The sequence below is a fragment of the Nicotiana attenuata genome, unplaced genomic scaffold (genome assembly GCF_001879085.1).
Source record: "Nicotiana attenuata strain UT unplaced genomic scaffold, NIATTr2, whole genome shotgun sequence".
NCBI lineage: Eukaryota > Viridiplantae > Streptophyta > Magnoliopsida > Solanales > Solanaceae > Nicotiana > Nicotiana attenuata.
Window position 1 is genome coordinate 178,320 of NW_017670633.1, and position 22,678 is coordinate 200,997.

Genomic DNA, 22,678 nt, shown 5'->3' on the forward strand with positions numbered 1-22,678 from the left:
GAGGTTTAGGCTACACTTTAAAAGTGTACTTTTAGACACTAAAGACCACGCTCATTAAGTGTTGCCAAATCATAAAATATTTGGCAACACTTATTTGCCTATATTACAACACTTTCAAGTCGTTGCTATTTATCAATCCTAAAAGCTACACTTTCTAAGTGTAGTCTAAAAATTTTCACCAAAAATTTTCCCCCCAACCTCTTAATAAAATATTTCCCCCCCATTTTGAAAAAGCAAATAAGAGAACCCGCTATTTTGCTAAGTTCTATTTTGATTTTCCATTCCCTATTTCCTCCTACCCCACAATTCATCCATATTTTTTTCCCAAATTCATTCTATTCCTAATTCCAAAGGCATCACAGAGACAGAAAGAGTCAACTTTAGTTTGTTGCTGCTTCTAATCGTCGAAAACCCTAGCCAAATTTTAGGGCTATAGTAGTTTAATCTCTGTGAGTACATTCTTCTCTTCTCTCTTCGGTTTTCTACTTCTATCTCTCTACCAATATGTGTTTTCTGTATTGTAGGTTTAGTTATTGCATTGTATGCTTCTTATCTTCTCCTATTGTCTAGAATTTATGTTGTCGCCTCGCTCATTCTAGCAGCCTCTTTCTGATTTTGCTCTATTCTGTCGTATTATTGTTCTCATCTCGCTATTTCCGGTTAGCCTTATTAGTCTATTAAAACTTAGTCTTTGGTGAACTGAATTTGGACTAGAAACTATAACTGACTCAACAACTCTATATAAAGGAGCTAATTAAGATCTATAGATAATCCGAAAAAAATCCTAACTATACTATCCATCTATCAGCTTGTTCATTTTTACAAGTAATTTTCATTCCATTTGAAGGCTATTGAACTCTGGCTTCTTCAAAACCTTCACTGACAACTCAAGTTGGAAATTTTTTAGCCATTGTAAGACCATTTAATTGACGTTAAATCAATATTTGTTTAGTTCTTTTTATTTTGCCCATTCATAAGGGTTTGTTTTGGATAATCCATCATATATAGGTAGCTGCAGAGCTGGCTTTGGCATTGACAGTAGTGAATAATGAAGAAGACTTCATGTGGGTGTTGATTAAATTGGCCATCTCCGCATTCTTTACTTCCTTGTTTGCCTTGTAAGTGGGAATAAAAGAATAGCACAGTACTTCCTATAGTTATGCCAGTTGTTTATAGTAGCTCTCGTTATTTATTTTATTTCTTTAGACATCATTAAGATGTCAGATTGGAGCTTATGATAATGACATGTTGTACAATACCTATGATACATCCGCTGCTTTTGGGTATAAAGTTTCGGTCATTCTATAATATTTGACACTATCAATACTTCTTAGCATTTGGTTATTTGGAACCAGTTGCCTTTAGAAAAGTTGTCATCTTATACAAGACATCTAGTTAAGAATGAAAAAAAATCAAGTACAAGAGTTTGATGTAAAATAACTTGTTAATATACAGTGTCCAGTTAGTGGAGTTGTGCAACATGCCAATACTCTTCTATGAAAGCAATGAATAATAATATACCTCTTAATTAAAACAAGAAAATGAGTAAATTGTAACATCAAATGCATAAGTGCTCCTTAATTTTGGATTAGCTTGTCCATGAGCAAACATATTCTTTTCTCAATTGTAATTTTATTTGCATCCTCTGAACTCCTTTTACTTCATGAAAAAAAGAATATGATGCTTAACTAGTGCTTGATGTTCATATAGATTCTATTTGTGAATGCTTCACCGAAGATTGATAGGTTGTTTTACAGTTTACTTATACCATTTGCATCTTCTTTGAGCCTTTTTCTCATTTTCTCTATGTTAACAAATTTTTTGTTGTATCGGTTGTTGGACAAAAATGATCCGTACTTCGAAGTCCTACCTTCTCTGCTTCTTAGTTCTCTTCGTTTATGATAGTTGGTAGTTATTATTGTAAGAAGTTATAGTTGGTTTCTCCTTTTGTTTGGGATAAGAGAAAGATAGTAATGTCAGGAGGTATAGCCCGTGGCTGTCTTGCAGAGGAGCGCAAAGCTTGGCGCAAAAATCACCCCCATGTTAGTTTTTATTTTTATTTTAAAAATTCTTTCTTGATATCCAGTCTTTATGGTTTTGATTTGTAAATTTTACTACTTGTTTTTGAATGGTTATTTTGGTTATTTTTTAGGGGTTTGTAGCTAAGCCAGAGACACTTTTGGATGGGTCAGTGAACTTGATGGTGTGGCACTGCTCCATTCCTGGTAAAACAGGAGTAAGTTTTCAACTTTTCATCAACCCCAATCAGTATTTTGTTTGTTCCCCTTCTTGTATTTTTCTTATTAGGATATAAAGTTTTGAACTTTTCTCTGTTTACTCACAACATTTGTGACTGTGAATGATCTTTCTTGATCAGCAATTAAAGGGTCAGCCAATTTGATTCCTTTTGTTGGTTTTTTATTCTGTCTGTTGTAGTATTTTTGCAGTTACTTATGAATCTTTGTCGGATAACGTGTGTTTTCTATGTTACTGGATTGAAGCCCTTTGATAGGCATCAAATTATAGCTTCTAGGTTATCTTGGCTTTGTTAGCATTATGTTTAATTAGGACCCACTCGAACATTTGTTGTATATGTTGATTACCATACTGCTTAATGTTGAAAAATTTTGCATGTTACTCACACACACACACAAAGAAAAAAGAATCACAAACCACGCGAACCATTTCTGATACCATTAGTAGCGTGCAAATGAAAATTTAACCAATGCCATTGATGACTTTGGAATTCACATCTTTTTGTTGACTTTCTTAGTAGCTTTGATTAAGTGGTTTCTCAATGTTTTTTAAATTGTCAACAAGTATGGTATAGTAGGGGATGCAAATTGGACACAATTTACCATATTCGTGAAGAGGAATTTGAGTGCTTTAGATGAGGTTTCGATGAGTTGCTGCTGTTTGACTATGAGCCCGTATGGATTGGCTTATTTTAAGTGTTTTTAAGCCAAAATAGCTTTTAAGTCATTTTGTAGTGTTTGGATAAAGTAAAAAAGTGCTTTTAAGCACTTGTTTTTAAGCTAAAATGACAAAAACAAGCCAAAAGCTAGAAATTCTAACTTATGATTTAAAAGCTATTTTGGCTTAAAAGCTACTTAAAATAAGCCCATCCAAACAAGCTCTATACCTCATGGTTATCCAAATTGGTTTGAAATCTTTACAGCAAGTTCAATGAGTTGCTGGTGTCATTAGGCTATACCTTATAGATAATCCAACTTTTAAAAATGAGCTACCTCATATATTGTAGAATAAAAATGAGCTACCTCATATATTGTAGAACATAGTGCAGCAGCAAGTGTTTTTAAGATTCTTTTTAGTTGTGGCATGAGATTTTGAATTGTTACAGCTTGGTATTCATTGTGGATCCATTTGCTTGACTGGTTTGGAATCACTTTGTCGTAGCAGTAGGTTCATTACGCGAAAAATGGTACTAGTAACAATATATTTAGAAGCCATTCTAATTAGTGAACTAATAGGTTTATTTTTATTTGCTCTTAATATCACATGTAGAGTGAAGTGTGATATTCCTAAAAGACTTGTCATACTTTTTAATAATATATATCTCTTTCAGTATTTGTTGGAAAGCTTCTGCTTATTGTCTCTCATATATACGTATAGAAATAGTTTTAGTGATGGTGCTTGCAGATTGTTGCTGGTTTATTTTATATGTGCCCGAGATGAGTAAAGTTAAAGGTGGCGATGAGTGAAGGAGGAAAAGAAAACTGGTAGCTAAACTAGTCAGTATGATCTACAATCTATCAGCACACTTGAATATTTTCATCTGGATCTGCACCGTATCTCAGGTAAGGCAACAATGGTAAGTTAGTTTATTTGATAACTTGTTTACTCATACTTCTGAATTCTATTCTGATAAATAAAATGGTAAAATTAATTTATAAGTATTTCTCTAGTAGCCATGTTTCTATTTATTTTAAAAGTTTATTTGTCAAGTACTTCAACGACTTCTATCCGCTAGGAGTGCTGATTTTTTAATGATTTCTTGGTGAATAAGTCGTCATTCTGAAGGAAGAGCAGGATCCTTTAGAAAATTAGATTTCCCCCTTCCAATATCCCCCTTTCCCCTCCAATTAATGCTTTCACATATTTAAACCCCTCCAACATTATAGTACTCATCTAATATTATCTAATTGCAGCTGGTATAGAGAGTTTTTTTCAAATTAGTAGCAGGCTATAACAAACAATGCATATATTTTTGTCTCAATTGCAGGTATGGAAAGGTAAAACCACTGAAAAGAACAAAGAGATTACAATTAGGGAACTTAAGGGCCAAAAACTTTCAAAAATTTTTGCTCATTTGAACAAGGGAAGCTCACATGTTGCTTAGATTACTAGAGTGGTCAAGCTGCCGAAAATGGATCAGTTGCAAAATAAGAAGATTGATGTGAAGGGTGCTAAGGACCAAGGGGATAACAAATTGGGTTGCTAACGTATACTAGCTTTAGCAGTATAATGTATTTTAAAATATTATTCATGATAGAATACATCAGATATTGTATAATTCATTTCCCGTAGCTTACCTTTAAGAAATTTGCTTTATTAATTAATGTAGTACATGATACATATTTCTTTTTCGAAGTTCATTATAAGTCTTTTTTTTTTGGTTATTTATTATTGATTAATGTAGTGTTTGAGATCTACACATTTTTGCAATAATCTCAAAATTTATGATAATAATATATATATTTGATGATAAATGTGATTACTAGATATATGAAATTATTAACAAAGACAACACTTTATAAGGGTGGCCTCAAAGTAGAAAAGTCAACGATTTAAACATGTAGCCTTAGGACATGAAAAATGTTGCCACACGAGGTATTACACGCGTAGCATTTGTACCTTATAGGCCACACTTTTGAAGCGTGGCCTTTAAAGCAACACTTAAAAAGCGTTGTCTTTGGGAAAAGATTACGCTAGTTTAGGCCACCCCTAGAAAAGCGTTTCTTAAAGTTGAAAAGTGTGGCCTTTGATCAAATGCCACACTTTTTGATAGTTTAGGCCACACTTTTCAAGGGTGGCTAAAGACCTAAAATGTTATAGTGACATGACTTAGAACTTGCGGCAGTGGTATTTGCAGTTAAGATTTGGCGTCATTACTTGTATGGGGTCTATTGGATGTATTCACGGACCATAAGAGCCTTCAATATATTTTCAAGCAAAAGGAATTGAATTTGAGGCAGAGAAGATGGCTTGAGTTTCTCAAGGATTACGACATCGATATTCTATATTACCCGGGAAAAGCCAATGTTGTGGCGGATGCTCTTAGCCAGAAATCTATGGGTAGTTTGGATCACTTGGAGGTATGTTGGAGGCCGTTGGCCAGGGAGGTTCACCAGTTGGCAAGTTTGGGAGTTCATTTTGCGGACTCTAATGAAGGAGGGGTAATTATGCAGAATAGGGCTGAATCATCGCTTGTAGCGGAGGTCAAGGAAAAGCAATACAATGATCTATTGTTGGTACATAAGGCTAAAACTTTTTCTCTTGGCGTGGATGATGGTACCCTACAGCACCAAGGGCGGCTATATGTTCCAAATATAGGTGGTCTTCAGGAAAAAATCATGGCTAAAGCTCACACTTCTATGTATTCCGTGCACCCAGGTTCTACAAAAAGGTATCATGATCTCAAGGAAGTCTATTGGTGGAATGACATGAAAAGGAATGTGGCGGACTTTGTGGCAAGGTGTTCGAATTGTCAGCAAGTGAAGGTCGAATATCAACGTCCTAGTGGGTTGGCACAAAGCATAGAAATTCCAATATAGAAATGGGAAATGATTAATATGGATTTTGTGGTAGGGTTACCACACACTCCGTGCAAGTCTTACTCAATCTGGGTTATTGTGGATCGACTCACGAAATTAATACACTTCTTGCCAGTTAAATCTACCGACACAGCGGAATAGTATGCTCAGTTGTATATCAAGGAAATAGTCAGGCTTCATGGCACTCTAGTGTCCATCATCTCCGATCGAAGGGCTCAGTTCATAGCTAATTTTTGGAAGAAATTTCAGCAAAGTTTGGGTACTCAGGTAAATCTTAGCACAACCATCCATCCACAGACCGACAGGCAAGTAGAGCGGACTATTCAGACGCTCAAGGACATATTGCGTGCTTGTGTTCTTGATTTTAACGGTAGCTGGGATGTTCATTTGACACTCATAGAGTTTGCTTATAACAACAGCTTCCATGCTAGTATTCAGATGGCACCATTTGACGCAATGTATGGTACGAGATTTAGATCTCCCATTAGGTGGTTCGAGATTGGGGAAGCTGAATTGATAGGACCAGACCTCATGCATCAAGCTATGGAAAAGGTTAAGATCATTAAGGAGCGGTTGAAAACTGCCTAGAGCCATCAAAAATCCTAATCGGATATTCGTCGCAGAGACTTAGAGTTCAAAGAAGATGATTGGGTATTCTTGAAGGTTTTCCCCATGAAGGGTATTATGCGGTTCGGAAAGAAAGGGAAATTGAGTTTGAGGTATGTCAGGCCGTAAAAAATCGTTTAGAGAATTGGTCAGGTGGCATACAAGCTCGAGCTACCACCCGAGATATACTTAGTGCACCCGATATTCCATGTGTCCATGTTAAATAAGGTGGTTGGAGATCCGTCTGCTATTGTGCCGGTTGAGACCATTGAGGTTAATGAAGAATTGCCATATGAATTCCATTCTTGATAGGCAAGTCCGAAAGTTGAGGAATAAAGAAATTGCCTCCGTAAAAGTGTTATGGCAAAACCAGCTGGTTGAAGAGGCCACTTGGAAGGCCGAGGAAGAAATGAAGAAGAAGTATCCTTACTTGTTTGAATAGCTGTGTAATCCTTTCTTTTTATAAGCTTGTCGCCTATGAATTTTGTACCACTTGTTCAGTTAATGAAAAGGTGTTCCTCTTGATTATATGTTGCTTATGAGGCCACGGTTGGTATTGTTATGAGTTCTGTTACGTTGTTGGGTTGTGAATATATTTGTAAGATGTGTTTCTAGGGCTCTCTGACAGGTGGATAGGCCTAGATACAAAGGAAACTCTAGCAAAATTTTCAGAAATTTTGGGAGTTCGTCCGAATTTTGGACTGTTGGTGTGTAGTCTAGTAATTGAGTTGCATCGGAAGCTAATGGTGAACTTTGACCCTCATTCAAGGACGAATGATCTTAAGTGGAGGAGGATGTAAGGCCCCGTAAAATTTTACCTAAAAACCTGGAATTTTGTGGTGCCGAGTCAGGCTTATCTGTCAAAGATTGGTGAGCTGAAGAAAATTTTTGGAAGTTCAGGGCATTTTGTGCCGCCAAATCTATGACTGTAGAGCTAATCTACAGACCGCAGATCTGCCGCAGAGTGAAGCAAAGATTTGAGTTAAATTTTGGACAAAATATGCGGTCCATTATGCGGTCGCATAATCGTTCTACGGACTGCATAACCCATCACAAATCCCCACATAGAAATTCCCGGAGGGGTGTTCTACGGCACATTATGCGACTGCAGAACAGGTCTGCGGACCGCAGATCGGTCGCAGACTGAGGCATTAAATTCTAGTTCTTTTGAGCTATTTTTTCCCCATTCTGCGGACCGCAGATGCATTATGCGGTCGCATATGCGACTGCAGGTCCAGTATCAAGGCTCCTAATTTCTAATTTTTAAACCTGATCATGTGTCGTTAAAACACATACCTTAGACCATTTTGAACCCATTTTTTGATATCTTTAGAGTGAGAAAGAGAGTCCTAGAGGGAGAAAGTGTTCTTCGTCAAAAAATTCTCTTCAATTCTTTCTTAAACCTTGGAAATTATCAAGAAAGACACCTAGGTCTTCTTCCCAAGAGGTAAGATTCTATCACCCAAACTCCTAATTTCAAAATGTAACTAGAATGGGCCATTAGTAAGGTAATTCATGGGAATGGGAGTGCTTATCTCGCATGCATGTATTCATAAAGTATGTGGGGGAGGTTGTGAGATAAGAATGGGCTGAAGAATGGTAGAATATTTTAAAAAAGGGTCTTAAAAACATAATGCACACCTAGTGTTTGTTAATGTGCTCAAATGAGCCAGAATCATTATCATCTTTCTAATTTTTGGTTCAACTTGTTATATTCCTAAAATAGATTGAAGTTGCTAAGAGTTCTGGTATATAGTAGGAATTAAGGAAGCTATATTGAGGTATGTATGGCTAAAACCCCTCTTCTTAGAATTGAACCCCTTGGTGTTCATGAAATCGGTGTAAGTCCCAAATTGACCATTGTAGAAATTACTATTCTGAAATGTACTTCCACTGAAAGATATATGTGCAATATATGTGTCCCAATGCTTTCATCATGTTATCTTATCATTGAAGATGTGTTAAAAATATGGAATACGTGCTACAAATGCCTAGACTTCAAGTCAAATTTGAATGAAGATTGTTATGCCGAATGGTGTGAAAAACCTCTATGTGCCTTAGTCTTTAATTCACTCACGTGTGTAATCAAGTCTAGAATGAAAAGTATTACACCCCATGTTTTCGTACATGAAAGTACGCCATGAGTAAATTGATATAAGCTGGGGAATGAGATTATTTTAAGGTTATAAGTATTATGTTACTTCAAACAAGTGATAAGTAAATTCGTGAAGGTTAGAGGGTAAACGAATCAAAGAAAATGAGTTTCGTTGAAGTTTGATATTTTGGATAAAATATGGTCTGAGCTATAATACCCGGTATTTATGGACTAGTGCCATAAAAGGTACCTTATGACCATGATAGAAAGGTGTATAAGGTGTGTTAAAAGTGAGTAATATTTTAAATAAGTTGAGATAATTCTTAATTATATGGGTAATTGGTTGATTATTGGTTAATGAGGGATTAATTAGTTAAATAAATCATTAGTAGACTAATTAAGACTTCGGGGATAAGCTTAAGGGTCCAAAACGTGGCAGCTCACACCTAACATTAAGATGACTCTTAAATGGTCTTGCAAGATGTCATATTTTGAAGATTATAGTCACCACTTAAAGTGGGCCCACATCCCATTCAAGATCACTTTTAAGGTTTGAGACCATTTTGGGCTTCATTTTCGTGTCTTAAGAGTTTCAAGAGATTCAAGCTAAATGTCCTTTCTGAAGCAACTTACGTTAGTCAATAATTGAGGAAAATCATAATATTTTCCTACCCCAATACCAAATTACACATGATGGAGCACTTTGTAGGCGTTGTATTTATGTTACTATTGTGAGATTTTTCAATATTAAGGGAGTACGATGTAATCTTTCTCAAGAGAATCGATTCAGGTGTGTTAAGGCTATCCTTTCTTTCTTTTGGCATCATCTATACGACACAAACAAAACGAGCAAATGCGCAATTTTCATAAATGACTCTATTAATAAAATGCTAGAGATGCTTATGTTCTTGATTCTCTATGTGTCATATTTTTCTATCATTTGTTCATGGGTCTCAGAAAAATACATAAGTTGAAAAAGTTTACTTCATGATATTATTCGAAGGCATAATGGTCTTATGACATTCCAAGAGATTTTATTGACGTACTTCTCATGCATTGCATTCATGTACATTGACCCATGACCAGATGGAGTTATATACGCGTATATATGTATGTGTGTGTATATATATATATATATATATATATATATATATATATATATATATATATATATATATATATATATATATATATGGGAAAGGTTATGCCATTATATATGCACCACCACCTGATCAGCTGGTATACGTTGATGATTTGCCCACAGTGGCCGAGATGATATGATGGGATGCCCTTAGAGGTTTGATGATGTTGTGAACACATGTACCTATGCACGACATGACATTCATACGCATATGCATGATACTATAAGTATTTCATGATTTACAGAGTTATCTAGACTTACATGTTGAGTCATTTACTCTATATTTCTTTCATGTCTATTATGTACGTATTTATGTGCCTTACATACTCGGTACATTATTCGTACTGACGTCCCTTTGCCCCGGGACGCTGTGTTTCATGCCCGCAGGTCCCGATAGACAGGTCGAGAGCCCTCCAAGTAGGCTATCAGCTTAGCGGAAGATGTTGGTGCGCTCCATTTGCTTCAGAGTTGCTTGTTTGGTTAGTATGATTTAGATGTGTATTGTTTGGTATGGCGGGACTTTGTTCCGACCTTTATAAAAATTATGTATTCTTAGAGGCTTGTAGACAGATGTCATGTACGTAAAAGATTGTATGGCCTTGTCGGCCTATGTTCAGTACACGAGTGGTTATTTTGGTCTTATAGGCCCCTACTTCATATGTATAAGTTTGTATTCCCTCATGCTTTACTCTGGTTCATTTACCTATGATAGAATGATAAGAAAGATACGTTACGTTGGTACTCGGTTGAGTAAGGTATCGGGTGCCCGTCGCGGCCCATCGGTTTGGGTTGTGACAACAAGCCTTGTTGCTGTTGACATGATAATAATGTGGAAATATGGGAAAGAGCTTAAATCATGAAATGCGGCCAAGTGCCAAGTATGATATAACAATTGTAGCCACTAGTGCCGATGAACTGAAAACGTGAAAGAAGTATGAAATTAGATGATTGATAAAAAATGGTAATGTCTCGGGCGAGTCGGCCTAGCCGATCGGGCCATAATTGGACACCATGCCGCACACATGGTGGTAATTGTGCTAGAAATTGAAACTGGAACTTGAGAATGAAATTGTGATTATGGTTGATGTCTCAAATTGGACTCCTCCTAAGAATGCGGGGGTATTGTGGATGATGGTGTATTAGTATTAAAGGTGTCCCAATCTAAAGCTTTGAAAATTTACTTGAAAGCTTATGTGATTCTCAAAGATATGGGGCAGGTAAAGCCACCTACTGCCCAGATACGGGTCAAGGCTAGACCTCTAGGCTTTGTCAGTCCTAGCAATGCGCCTAGGGAAATTCCCACTGTTCCACCGTAACTATCAATTTGTGTTGTCTCAATGCTGGACACTGACGTCCCCTCGGGGTAAGATTCTACTGTGGCTTCTAGCCTTTGGAAACGTTGCTCCCGAGGCGTTGTAATGGCCGAAAATCGGACCCTCCGATTTTACCGTATACAGATTCTCAATTTGATGTTGTGGTGTTGTTTTAAGGCTTTTATTGATTTTATGATTATTTCCTTCTTCTATCATTGGTCATTCTAATGAGATGATGTTTTGTTATACATACTAGTACCATTCAATGGTACTAATATGCCTTTTGCCGGGGACGTTGCGTCTTAAATGGATGCAGGTGGTTCCATAGCAGGCAGTGTTGATCGGCGTTAGCGGTACATCCTCCTCCCGGCAGTCTTGGTGAGCCCCATTTCAGTTCGGGGGCATACATCTTTTGTTCCTTATGTGTTGTACTTGAGGTATAGTCGGGGCCTTGTTGCCGGCACTTTTGTAGTACTCTTTTGTATCTATTTAGAGGCTCCGTAGGCGCTATGTGGGTTGTATATGGGTGTTGGAAAGGTCAACGGTTTATGTTGTGTTTTAGACTCTTGTTTCACTCAATTATAAGGATGTGTATTTTTCGGAAGTTAGCAATGACGTAACTAATGAAACATTTTGGTAATGTTGACATGATCTTCCTATTGTTTAATTAATGAAAACATGCCTCCTCTTGATCATAAGTGAGTTGGGTAGAAAGTGTCTAATAGGCTTGCTCGACCGGGTTCACTCAGTTGAGCGCCGGTCACGCTCCATGAGGTTGGGGCGTGACAACAATGAGATTACTTGGTCAACATGTCTACATTCTCCCTTACCGCATCAAATTTCCTCTGAGTCTGTGGGAGCCCAACTACAAAGTCCATGGTAACCCGCTCTCATTTCCACTCGGGAATCGCAAGTCTCTGAAGTAAACCGCCCAACCTTTGATGCTCATACTTCACCTGCACACAATTTAGGCATCGAGCCACATACTCCACTATGTCTTTCTTCATTCTCCTCCACCAATAGTGCTTCCTCAAATCCTGATACATCGTAACGGCACTCGGATGAATTGAGTATCGCAAACTGTGGGCCTCCTCAAGGATCATCTCACGTAACCCATCTACATTGGGCACACATAACCGTCCCTGCATCCTCAACACACCGTCATCTCCAATAGTAACCTCTTTGGCATCGCCATGCTAAACTGTGTCGTTAAAGACAAGAAATGAGGGTCATCATACTGATGCTCTCTGATGCAATCATATAAAGAAGACCGAGAAACCACGCAAGTAAGAAACTAACTGGGCTCCGAAGCATCCAATATAATAAAATGATTGGCCAAGGCCTAAACATCTAGGGCTAGTGGCCTCTCTACTGCAGGTAGATATGCTAAACTATCAAGATCTCCGCCTTTCGACTCAAAGCATCGGCCACCATATTGGCCTTCCCAAGATTAATAGAATGGTGATATCATAGTCCTTAAGCAACTCTCACATTCTTCGCTGCAGCAAGTTAAGATTTTTCTGTTTGAACAGATGATGTAGACTTCGGTTGTCGGTACAGACCTCACAAGGGACACCGTACAGATAATGCCTCCTAATCTTTAATGCATGAACAATATCTGCTAACTCCAAGTCGTGGACCAGATAATTCTTCTCGTGAACCTTCAGCTGCCGATACGCGTAGGCAATCACCCTACCATCTTGCATCAACACCATGCCAAGCCCAATATGTGACGCATCACATTATACAGTGTAAGACCCCGAACTCGTAGGCAACACCAACACTGGGATATACTCAGACCATCTGAAAGGAGTACCCTTCTTGGTCAATCTGGTCATAGGTGCAGTAATGGATTAGAAGCCCTCTATGAAACGGCAATAATATCCGGCCAAACTAAGGAAACTCCGAATCTCGGTAGTTGAAGACGGTCTAGGTCAACTCTTAACTGCTTCAATCTTCTTAGGATCTACTTTGATCCCCTCACTCGACACTACATGATCCAAAAATATCACCGAATCAAGTCAAAATTCACACTTCAAGAATTTTGCATACAACTTCTTCTCTCTCAAGGTCTAGAGTACGGTCCTCAGATGTTTTTTTATGATCTTCCCAACTACGGGAGTACACCAAGATGTCATCAATAAAAAAATGACCAATGAATCAAGATATGGCTGGAATACACTGTTTATCAGGTGCATAAATGTTGCAGGGGCATTGGTCAGCCCAAATAACATCACAAGGAACTCGTAGTGACCATACCGAGTCCTAAAGGCAGTCTTCAAAATTTATGGATCCCGAATCTTTAGTTGGTGATACCTTTACCCCAAATCAATCTTCGAGAACACTCTAGCACCCTGAAGATGGTCAAATAAGTCATCAATGTGAGGAAATAGGTACCTGTTATTCCGTGTAACCTTGTTCAACTACCGATAGTCAATACACATGTGCATAGAACCATCCTTCTTCTTCAAAACAAAATCGGAGCACCCCAAGGCAACATGTAAGGCCCCGTGAAAATTTACCTAGAACCCGAGGTATGTGGTGCCGAGGTAAGCTAGTGTGTTTGAGGATTGTAGAAATTCTTCGAGGTTGATCAGTGCGTCGAGTAGTTGAAGGAAAAAGTTTATAGAACATGGCAGTTCTGCGGTCCATTATGCGAACTAGTTTGCGGGCTGCAGATCAGCCGCGGAATGAAGCTGAAAGATTTGTGAATTTTGAGGACCATTATGCGGACCCATTAGGCGGCCGCAGAACCGTTTTACGGGCTGCAGATCCCATCGCAGAACTAGCATGAGAAATTTCGAATGGAGGTTCTGCGATCCATTATGCGACAGTAGAATTGGTTCGCGGACTGCAGGCTTGTCGCAGAGTGAAGCAAAAATGTCAAGTTCTGGAGGGACATTATGCGATCAATTTTGCGGACAACAGAAGTGCATATGCAACCGCAGATCTGCATCAGGGCTCCATTTTTCCAATTTTATAACCCGACCCCATTTCGTTTATCTAGCCCGAGGGTTCATTTTTGGGGGTTACCTGACATTTTAGGGAGTGGAGAGAGCTATTCTAGAGAGAAGAAAAGGAGGGCTAAGGATTTCACTACTCTACTTCGATCAAACCTTGGAATTTCATCAAAAGGAAGTTGCTAAGGCTTCAAAAAGGTAAGAATTTCTTCCCCCAATTCTTCAATTTCGGGTTTGGGTTGATTATGGGTGATGAGGGTAGATTTTATCACATGCATGGGATAATTGAGACTGTGGGGAAGTTGTTGAACAATCTTGGGTGGTTTTGTTGTTGAATTAGTTGAGGGAAAGGTCGGGTCATAGTTGGAACAGCCCTTGCCATGCGAATTCCTCTAATCGTGCTTGTAATTGTCTCATCCTCTATAGATTGGCATCGTTAGGGGTGTTGGGATATTATTGTTACAATACGAAAAGATCTTTCAAGGTATGAAGGCTAAACTCTTTTTCTGGTAATGGAATTCCCGGTATTCTTACAAAACCCGAAGTTCGAACTTGGAACACTATTGGTGTGGGATATTCAAATTAGTAAAATTGATTCCCGATTGGCATAACAAGTTAGAACCCTCATGTGTTATACCCCTTTTGGTAAGAAAATCCTGTATGAAATCAATATGATTTCTCATATGATGAAACCTTATGAACTTACACTTGTTAAGGCCAAAGAGGCCAAACGGTTGATTGGAAGAGAACTCTTTTGTAAAAATTATTATCGTTTTGGGAATCCGAAGTGTGGCACTATGAATACACCTCCGCCCGCATACATTGGGGTGAGGTGGCGGGGCCGCTTTGTGTAGAGTTGTAGTTTTATGAATACACCTCAACCCGCATACATTGGGGTGAGGCGGCAAGTCCTCTTTGTGTTGAGTTGTGGTATTGTGATTATACCTCCACCCGCATACATTGGCGTGAGGGGGCAGGGACACTTTGTGTAGAGTTATGGTATAATGATTACACCTCCCGCATACATTGGGCTGAGGCGGCGGGGCCACTTTGTGTGGAGTTTATGGTATTGTGATTGCACCTCCACCCGCATACATTGGGGTGAGGCGGCAAGGCCACTTTGTGTAGAGGTGGTCAAGGAGGATCCCCGACTTGAAATTTATAACTGCTATTGGAAGTTTTTAATAAATCTGCTTTGGCTTTAACGGCTATCTGAGCCCTTCTATTGTTACCATGATTCATCATATTCATATTGTATTTCCAAGTCCTCCAGGTGTTTTGGTTTTCGTACTAGTACTTTCGACATGTACTAACGTCCCTTTTGCTGGGGGCACTGCATCTTTAATGGATGTAGGTGGTTCCATAGCGGGACGCATCAACCAGTGATAGCAGTATACTCCCTTCCCAGTTGACTTGGTGAGCCTCACTTCATTTCGGGGTCGTGCATCTTTTGTTCCATGTGTATTATTTTTTAAAGTATAGCTGGAGCCTTGTTGTCGGCACTATCATTGTACTCTTGTGTATCTATTAGAGGCTCTGTAGACATAGTGTGAGTTGTATACTGGTGATGGGAAAGTCAACCTAGTAATGTTGTATGTGTATCACGTGTTCCACTTCAACTATAAATGTATGTATTTTGAGATTTTAAAATGAAGTATCTAATGGCAAAGGAATTAGTGTGGTTCATGAATCCTCTTGGTGTTAATTAGTGAGACTGATCGTCTCTTTATTTATGAGTAAGTTGGGTAGAAGGCATCTAGCAGACTTGCTTAGCCGGGTTATCTTGGTTGAGCACCGGTCGCGCTCCCCGAGGTCGGGGCGTGACACAACATACTAGGTCGAATGAATCCATTATCAAGAAACTCTTGCAACTTCTCTTTTTACTCCTTCAACTCCGTTGGGGCCATACGATATGGTGGGATGGAAATCGGATGAGTGCTCGGCAACAAGTCTGTTTACCCTCAAACTTGAGTAACAATTAAATTTATATTGTGGTTATATTTAATCCAATACTAATTGATAAACAAGGAATCAAATGTATAAATTAAAGAGTAAAGTAAGTCAAACCAATGTGCAAGCAAGTTTCAACCTCAAGCTATGGCAGCCTCGAGGTGGGTCAGCGAGAATAAAAAATTATAAGGCAATTCAAATGAACAGTAAGCAAGAAAGTGATGTATGTATATTCTCTTGTCAATGATTGATATGATACAAATGAATGGGCTCCCCTTCATATAATATGGGAGTCCTAAATAAGGTGCATTTCCATTTTTAGTAGGGAATCTTATTGGACAGTTATCTAACCGCCTAGTACAAATCCGTTCCGAAACATACGTTGTGATCTTAGGGTTGCGGCGTGACTACCTCTTTCTGTTATAAAACCATAAAGGTATTATCTCGAGGTTGGTCATACTCGGCTTCGGTGTTCATCGAGCACTTCGATCTTCAAGTCTTGTAATTCGCAATCGGGCTCGAGCCCGGTCCATTTTGAACTTAGGCTCGAAGCAACTCTTCGAATTTAAAAAATCGGGCATACCTGATTTTGACCGTATACAGATAGTCCCCGCGTTTCTTAGAGTAAGATGATAAGAAACGATTTGATCCTCGATCCTCTGATGCCTCGATCATGATGTCAATCCCATGATGTCAGCGACAGAAGTGATTGAAGGGCCGTGTCCGCATAGTTCCCAAGGCCACTAATTGAAGGCAGTTGATGGTTGGCCATTAGCTTCCTCAAAGTGTTGAAGCGGCCACTATAAATAGGCCAATTTCTCAATCTCTACAACTTTACAAACACTTTCTCAAATCTTACAAGCTTCTCCATTTTCTTTGAGTCCATCCTTCTCTTCAATTTGTGTTTGCCACAACATCAACTTCTTCTCCTTTCTTTAATTCCACAACAGTGATGGCTAAAACATCTAAAATTGTCCCTCAGAAAGAAAAAGCCTCATCATCATCATGGTCGGCCGGTGGTAGGACGTCGGTGGAACCTCGCATCGAGGAGTGCATTCTTGGGCCATGCGAGCTATCTTCCGATTTCAAAGTCGATAGGCCTGCATCAGTTCCAGGCCGATGCGAGCCCATGTCCCGATACATCTGCTTGATATTTGAAGACGATATCGAGCAGGTGAAAAAAGACTGCAATTGGGAGTATAAGGAGATGGTGATTCCTTCCCCTGAGGAGGACATCACTACCCATGTGAAAGGGTACTTAAGTGTGTATACTTATCCTTTCACACTGGGTCTCGTAGACCCGGTCATACTCAATTTCTGCCATCAATATCGGGTGACCCTTGGCCAGATCTACCCTTCTTTCTGGCGCATTGTCATTTTGCTCAGGTATTTTTCGACCAAGGTCAAGGGGATGTCTTTTACCCTCGACCATCTGATCAGGTTATACAGCCCTCGCCTTTATCGAGGTGGGTTGATAAAGCTCCAGTGTCGGTCCATGAAAACATTGTTCTCGAGCATTGATGAGGACAATGACCGAGAGTGGATGGGCCGGTTCGTCCGAATCAAGACCTCTAACCTAATTCCTGCCGAAAGAATGTCATTCCCCGAGGAATGGAACATGAAACATAAGTACAACACCATCGATGATGCTCAGTATTTTGCTTTATTTATTCTTCTTCGATCTAATTTCTTTATGATGGTCCATCTTCCCCATGGTTTCCTAGTGCAATTCCGAACCTTGCAGGTTGGGTTCGACAACCGGCCTCCACTTCTTCACATGCTGAACATTGTTGGCGCGATTTGTCCAGGGGTCGGTGGGAAGCTAAAAACCATGGTGAGTTCATTTGTTCACATGTTGATGTTTCTCTATAAAATACTTACTTTCCCCTTACGCAGGCCTCGGAGACAATGTTGTTATGAGGCCACCTCCGCCCGGTGAAGAGGAGATCCTAAAGCCAACCAAAGAGAAGAAAAGGAAATGGGCTTCGCCACCATGTACCCCGAAGCCCGGGAAAAATAGAGCTCGAAAGCCTAGGGCCGACCCTGTATCCCTGTCTGCTAACGGGGTCCAACAACTTCGGGATTACGAGGAAGAAGGAGAGGATGCTGACTGCTTGCTGGTAGCTCAGAAGAGGGGAAGCACTGAAGCTTCAAAGGCCACTGAACCGGCAATGGTTGATGCGGTTCAATCTCGAATCGAAGAAATTTCAGAGGGGAGCTCAAGCAGAGTCCCCGAGCCATCGGGGGATAAAAGCGCACCTCGCCGTGAAGAACGTGTAGCGGGTAAGCCTGAAAGGCCTAATTCCGAGGCCCCTCAAAGAGAAGAGAATGTCCCAAGTGACTCACTTGAGATAATTGACATAGATGAATCGTCGCCTGGCCCTATGTTCTCTGAAGGGCAGTTCCGAGATGCCCCAGCTATGAAGACTCCCGACGTGGGGACGACCCACGAAGGGAATGATATTTTCCAAGAATGATTTGTGGGGGTCGAAGATGGTCTCGATCCGGATGCTTCGTTCATTTTTTACGAGGCCCAGTACCTCCTTACACAAGTAAGTTTCTGCTTCCATAATTATGCTTGTGTTTCATTCTCGTATTTCCAAGTTTGACCTTTTTTCTTTATGTGAAGACCATGACTCTCCATCGAGAAGCATTTTCCAAATCTCGAGTCCAGCTTCCCAGATGCGATGCCGAACTCAAGAAGCTCGTGGAAGAGAGGGACGGCCTCAAACTCCTTTAAGTTCAAAAAGAGGAGGAGATCAGGGACCTCCGATCCGAGCTGACGAAGGCTCATCGAGAATAGACCGAGCTCATTGAGCAGGTAATGTAAACTTTTGGGAGTTTGTTACGTGTTCATTTGACTTAGCAATTAACATTTTGACTTTGCAGGCCCAGTAGAAGGGCGAGCTGGTGGAGCAGCTTCGAGAGGAGGTCAAAGCATAAGAGGCCGAGACCCTGGGGTGGAAGCAGCATATGGATCATCTTGCCTCGAAGAAAGATATGATTCGGGCCCAGCTGACTTCGGTCGAATGCTAACTTCAAAATATGAAGGGGGAAAGCTTGACCCGGAGCCGAAAGATTGAGGAGCTCGAAGTAAGTCAGTCGTCGAACTTGCAAAGGCTAAATCTGAGGTGGAGGCATTTCTGGCCTCTTATCGAGCTGACGCCGAGGCTATCAACATTCGGGACAGGAGATCTCTATTGCTGCTAAGCCAAATTGTCGTGCGATGTCGATCATGCCAGGAGACAATCCTGGAGAGAGACTCTCAAGGAAGTGCACACTTGTGGTTTTGACCTCTCAGCCGATATCGAGAATGCAAAAGCTTTGGAGGACGAGGCTGCCGCTTTACTCTCTAATGATGAAGACTCTGCTAGTGGATCCGAGAGCGAAGGAGACGAGGATGAGGTCCCCGAGGAGGCAGTTCTCAAAGAAGTGGCTCCCAAATATGCGGCTCCCAAAGTAGACTAGGCCCTTAGGATTTTGTTTTTTGCGTAAGGCCCCTTGTGGGCATTGTAAATACCTTCTATGTATAAAAATTCCTTTTCTTTCCGCTCCATCTCCAATTTGTGGTAAAGTCTGCTTTGTTTTCGTCTTGTGAAATTTTTTGATATTATAACTTCAATAATCGAGTGAGCACTAGCTAGGACTCAAAGTAAAACAAACCCTTAGGTTTCTTTTTTGGTAATCAATGGGCAAGCTTTGAACTTATAATAAAATACCTCTAAAGGTTTTTTGATGAATCCTCGAGCTATGCTCAAGTCGATTTTATACGAGCTTGGGATGGCGGGGCCCTTAGGTCCGAGTTGAGTGAGAACAAGGTCCCGAACTCTAAATGTTTTGTCCCTTAGGTTCTTTTAGGTTGGGTCGATCTGGCCTTTGAAAGAGGGCTATCATTTCCCCCTTTTTGGCTTAAAAGACATAGTAAAAATGTTCTTTATGCCTTAGCATGTATTTTTTACCCATTGGGTTTTTTTGGGGGTCCGAGGTCGATTAGAACCCCTTTGCCTTTTGTGCCTTAGCATGTTTGTGTTAGGATAATTTGATACCTCTTAAGGTTTTTTGAGGGCTGATTTTATTGAAGCCCTCTTTAGTTATTTTGCCGGGGATATAGCCTTTTTATCGGTTTTTTCAAAGTATTTGAAGGCCTATTGTTTATCGTGGGATTTGGACATCTCCGAGCCGTGTTATTTTGGTTGTAGCCTTTATTTCGGCTGTAGCCTTTAGTATGGCTATAGCCTTCGGGTATGCCTCTTGGACTTATTTACTGATAAAATTTTGAACTTATTGAAATGTCAGTCCCCGAGTATGATGGCCTTGGCCTTTACGTCGAGGGGTGCCTCTTTTAGGTCTTATGAATCCGAGTTTAGGTAACTCGAATGTGTTGACTGTCGATGACAGTCCCCGAGTATTCGAGGTGTATTTGCATTTTGTCCCTTGAGCCATTTTTCACATAATCACAAGTATGGAGCTCGTATAGTAGCAAATTTCTTTGAGACACAAAGTGTTTGATATAGAAAGAATGCTTCTTTGAATAATTCATACATGCGTACATGTTTTGCCATCGGGACTCGACTATTCTATATGGACACGGTTCATCCGACCGTTTGGCCCATTACAAGGTTTTCCTATCGAGACCCTTTTGGCGTGAAGTATTTTTCTCGAAAATATAACCTCCGAGGGTGATGCCCCCCAGTATTCGAGGTTGATTAAAAAGAAGCCTTGAATACTGTTGAATTTTCCTTAGGTAGCACATAATTGTTGCCTCGTTAAAAACCTCGCAGGAAAAATCCATTCGGGATAAAAACTGATCTAAGGGAAAAAGAGTGCAACGCGTGCTTTAAAACCTAAGACCTTCGTGCTAAAGAGTTTCCTCGATGCCTCGATCGAACACCTGTAATAAGTTAGTACTAAATGCAAATTGGAAAGGGAGGGAGTCATACCTCAGCAATAATATCGTTTGAGTAGTGATACGTTCCAATTGTTCGGAAATTGTTCGCCTTCCATCGTGCCAAGTTTGTAAGATCCCTTTCCGATGACTCGACATGGTCCTTCCCGATTCGAGCCTAGTTTCCCGTCATTTGGGTCTCGAGTATTGAGGGTGACTTTCCTTAGAACTAAGTTCCTGATTCCGAAGTGGGGAAGATTGGTTCTTCTATTGTAATAACTTTCAATTCTTTGATTTTGTGCAGCCATCCGAACAAGCGCACCTTCTCGCTTTTCATCCAATAGTTCGAGTCTAGTATTCATAGCCTCGCAATTTGATTCTTCTGTTGCATGTCAAAATCTGGCATTGGGTTCCCCGACCTCGATTGAATTAAGGCCTCGGAGCCATATACTAAGGATAACGGGATTGCCCCCATGCTGGACTTTGATGTCGTTCGATATGCCCAAAAAATTTTGGGTAGAACTTCTCTCCATTTCCCTTCGCATCGTTCAACCTTTTCATTAAGTTTTGAATGATAGTCTTGTTTGTCGATTCGGCTTGTCTGTTCCCGCTCAGGTGATACGGCGTTGATAATATCCTTTTTATTTTGTGCTCTTCAAGGAACTCTGTTACCTTGCTGCTGATGAACTGCTTCCCATTGTCGCAAATGGTTTCGGTAGGTATCCCAAATTGACACCCCATGTGATCCCATATGAAGTCTATAACTTCTTTTCTCTGAGCTTCTCGAAGGCCTATGCTTCCACTCATTTAGAAAAGTGTTCAGTCATAAACAAAATGAATTTATCTTTACTTGGGGTCGTTGGTAGAGGGCCGACAATGTCCATTCCCCATTTCATGAATGGCCATGGGGACAGGACTGAATAAAGTTGCTCTCCGGGCTAATGAATCATCAGTGCAAACCTTTGACATTTATCACATTTTCGAACAAACTCTTTAATGGAAATGCACCTTCACTTTATTCATGGGTAAGTTCAGGTAGAAGGAATTGAATAGGCTTGCTTGACTGGGATATCTCAGTTGAGCCCCGGTCGCGCTCCCTAAGGTCGGGGCATGATAGATTCCCCTATTTGATATTCTACACATCTGTATTTGTGGTTACGCGACTTTTCAGGGTGATTGGTTTGGTTTCGGGTGAGTTTTGAATTGATTTAGGGCACTTAGTCCCTTAGTTTAAGGACTTAGTTGTAAGTGTTGACCGGAGTTTGACTTTTGTATAGACGACTCTGGAATGATGTTTTTATGGCTCCAATAGCTTTGTATGATGATTGTAGACTTAGGCATCTGTCCGAGAGTGAATTGGAGGTCCGTAGCTTGTTTTGGCTTGAATTGACGAAAGTTCGAAAGTTGAAGGATTGGAAGGTTGATAGGTTTGACCGATGGTTGACTTTATTGATATCGGGATCAGATTGTGATTCCGGGAGATGGTATAGGTTCGTTGTATCATTTGGGGGTGGCATGCAAAATTTAAGGTCAATCGGAGTTTTAGGCTTGTTCAGCATAAGTTTTGTTTGGAAATGCTAATTAGTTCATTAGTCTTGAATTGGGGTGCAATTCATAGTTTTGATGTGTTTTGGTGTGATTTAAGGCCTAGAGTATGTTCATGTTGTCGCAAGTTACGTCATATTTTACTAAAAATATTGGTCTAATGTTTCTAGGCTTTTCTCTCAATGTACTTGGATTTACGGGGTTATCCTCCCACCAAATTGAAGATCTACGAGTCAAGTTTTTCACGCATTAAACCGTTCATCGATATAATATCGGAGTAGAGAGATATTTGCTTTTTTACAAGACTACGCAGGCAGCCCCTATGGGACCCACCTAGGCGGTGGAAGCTTATCCTTTTGCTATATAAAGCTTATCTCTCTCATTTTCG

At 40.1% G+C, this 22,678-nt stretch overlaps 1 long non-coding RNA gene across 9 annotated transcripts; it reads left to right on the plus strand.

The window, feature by feature from the left end:
• Positions 1-235: 235 nt before the first annotated feature.
• Positions 236-4,616, plus strand: LOC109241724. Of its 9 annotated transcripts, none has more exons than XR_002070284.1 (7): positions 251-449; positions 848-912; positions 1,009-1,118; positions 1,964-2,042; positions 2,153-2,236; positions 3,661-3,818; positions 4,244-4,616. It is a non-coding gene; the product is annotated as an uncharacterized LOC109241724 (long non-coding RNA). The 9 variants fall into 9 exon arrangements; XR_002070282.1 differs by having other exon boundaries at positions 252-449; positions 1,981-2,042; XR_002070285.1 differs by having other exon boundaries at positions 252-449; positions 1,990-2,042.
• Positions 4,617-22,678: the final 18,062 nt, after the last annotated feature.